Genomic DNA, 3,149 nt, shown 5'->3' on the forward strand with positions numbered 1-3,149 from the left:
AATGTTTGTAAATGTTTTAATTCAGTATTCAATATGAAAATTCAGAGTTTTAAAACTGTAACCATTCAAAAACTTCGAATTTTTATTTATTTTTATTTTACACAATGCAATTTTAAACTTTTTAATTTCAACCAGTTCATTTAAAATAAGGGTCGGATTTTGAGGCGTGCAAGCCGTGCGGTTGCACAAAGCCCCATGGCTGAGGGGGAGGGAGCATGCGATTTTACTCCCTGCCTTCCTCGAGCTGTGTTTTCAGGTTTCTGGAAAGGTGACAACTTGGTACATGCTTATCCAAGTCTAGTCTTAAGATCCGTAATAGCTTTTTCACTTATCCATTCAAAGATCTGAACTAAGATTGTCTTTCGATGATCATTTCTGACGATACTTTGTAAATTTATAATAATTATTAATCATTTAAACAACTTTCATAAACATATTGAGAGGTAAGGCATTTTTCAATTAATAAACACAATTTGTTTACGAAGTTACCTATGATTGTCTTTGCTATGACTCTGTTCTAAGGTATTTGTTAAATCTACAAGAATGGTTAATTAAGAACGTCTTTCCGATTAATTATAATAATCGCATTTTCAAGATGTATTATTAAAACTACTTTCATGAGCAAATTAAGAGTTTGGGCATTTTTTGAAGAAGAGACCTAATTTGTTTACGGAATCAACAAAGAATATATTTCCTATCACATTTTCGTACGAGACCTTGCAAATTTACAATAATGATTTATTATACAAATAAATTTCATCAGCAAATTCATAACTTAACTTTTTCTAGATTTTGAACCATTTGAACATTTTAAACAAATTAATTTTTATAAGAAAATGTATGCACTATATATTTAATAAGAATTAAAAAAGAAATTAAAACTCTATAATGGTAAAAACTTTTATTTTCATTAGTTTCAGTAAGTATCTATTTTTATTAATTTCTTAAAGTAATTTCACAATCTCTTCAGTTAAATATTTTGCTTTATCAAGATTTTCTGTAGTGTATTTTCTCTTGCATTACTTTTCTCCGTATATTTTACTGTGATTAATCAGTCGAACATATAACCAGTACTATTACCACTTATTGTAATATGATTTTTTATGTTTAAATCCACGCTGGAACAGAAGTCTCTCAACTTTCACATTCTATCCACATTTGAAATTTTCTATTTAATAAGGCGGGCCTAAAATCAGTGCATTAATTTTAGTACAATTGAATTACAATCCGGCTACATACGAGGTTATTGTAAGTACTCGCATTTGCCAAAACATTTGACAAAAATGTTTAGTGTTGCACAATCATTTCTTCTGCCTCGTGAGACGCTACCCACGCGAATCCGTGTACAAATAGAAGTTATTAAAGTAAAAATGATTATCGTGGTATTTTATTGAATTTTATTTCCAAATAAAATAATTGCAAGCAAAGTAGTGATTCGCGCGCCGAGCGCGCGTATGAGCTTTTCTTTTGGTTGAAAATTCGTCCTTTTTGTAGATAGTTCCTCTTCTTGATTCACAATTAACCATTGTAGTTGAAAATTCAAATACTATTTCCTTGAAAATTCATGTATTTTGTTAACAATTCGCCTTGTTGGTCGATAGAATGATTTATTTAACTGAAAATTCAACTAAACGCAGTTAATAATGAAGCTATTTTGTTGAAAATTTAAAAAAAATTAACGAATCCAGTTGAATATTCATTCAATTCAGTTGACAATTCATCTCGTTGATTAAAAATTTGACTATTTTGTTGAAAATGATTTTTTAACTGAAAAGTCAATTATTTCATTTTTGGTTTAAAATTTATATTTTTCATTTGAAATAAAACTATTTGTATGAAAATTGTCCTTTCTGAGTTGAACATTAGAAACGCAGTTTTTTCTTTTTCTCATATTCTCTAATAGTTTCTGCTTATACAAGGAAAGGATCCTATCAGTTGTAGGTGGACCAAACGATTTTGGAGGCTGTTAGAATTTTCTTCAAGGATTGAAATATTTTAGTATTATACCATTCGCAATTAAGCTATTATTTGCCTTTCGTGGTGTAGCCGTGACTCACTGAGCCTAATTAATAATTAAGTTTACATTCTTGATGTAATAATTACCATATGATTTTATTAAAAATGGTTAATGATCAAGCAGGTCAAAGTATGTCCATTCAAAAATGTGCACTAACTTATTTAAGTCCAATTGATTTTGACTTAAATTGGCATTATTAAAAGCTGACATTATTAAAACTTAAAATGACATTATTAAAAGAACGGTTAAATGCCATAGAAATCGGAACAATTTCACAGGTTTCGGAAAGACTTCGCATAGATTTAAAAGATTTTATAAAGTCTTTTATTATTCGACAATTAAGATTTCAAAGATTTCTGATCGATTTAAAAGACTGCATGGACTTCAATTATTTTAAAAAGATTTCATGAACGTTTTATTAATTTAACAAATATCACCGAATATTTCAAAAGTATTTCAAATAATTTGCGAAGACTTTTAAACAATTCACAAAAATGTCAATGATTTCCTAAAGTTTTCACAGATTTCGCCGAGATTTCAGATAGACTTGAAAGATTTCAGATACCTTTCAAATATTTCAGAATGATTTTTAGAGAATTTACCAGTATTTCACAAAGAATTAAATGATTTCACAAAGAGTTCAAATATTTTAGGAAGATTTCAGATAGATTTCAAAGATTGAACCAATGATTTCAATAATTGCCTAATGATTTCGCAAAGATTTTGAGAGAATTCACTAAGCTTTTAGAAAGATTTCACAAAATTTTCAATGATTTCCCAATGACTTTAAAGATTTAACAAAGCTTACAAATATTTCGCGAAGATTTAAAATAGATTTCAAAGATTGAACAAATAATTCCAATGACGTTCTAATGATTTTAAAAAGATTTCAAACATATCGGAAAGATTTAGTATATGTTTAGAAGATTTCACAGAAAAAAATAATTTGTTATGTTTTTTGAAAAGTATATAACTTTTCTAATTTTTATCAAAATACAAAATTATATTTAGATAATTTGCAAGTCTTTCACCCATCTACAGTCTGTCAAGTTAAAGCGTGGGTGGCTTTACTCGCAGTCGGTAAGGTGTATCGACATGATTTTGGTGTCAAAATATTAAGAAGAGCTCCCTC

The sequence above is a fragment of the Belonocnema kinseyi genome, chromosome 1 (genome assembly GCF_010883055.1).
Source record: "Belonocnema kinseyi isolate 2016_QV_RU_SX_M_011 chromosome 1, B_treatae_v1, whole genome shotgun sequence".
Lineage (NCBI taxonomy): Eukaryota > Metazoa > Arthropoda > Insecta > Hymenoptera > Cynipidae > Belonocnema > Belonocnema kinseyi.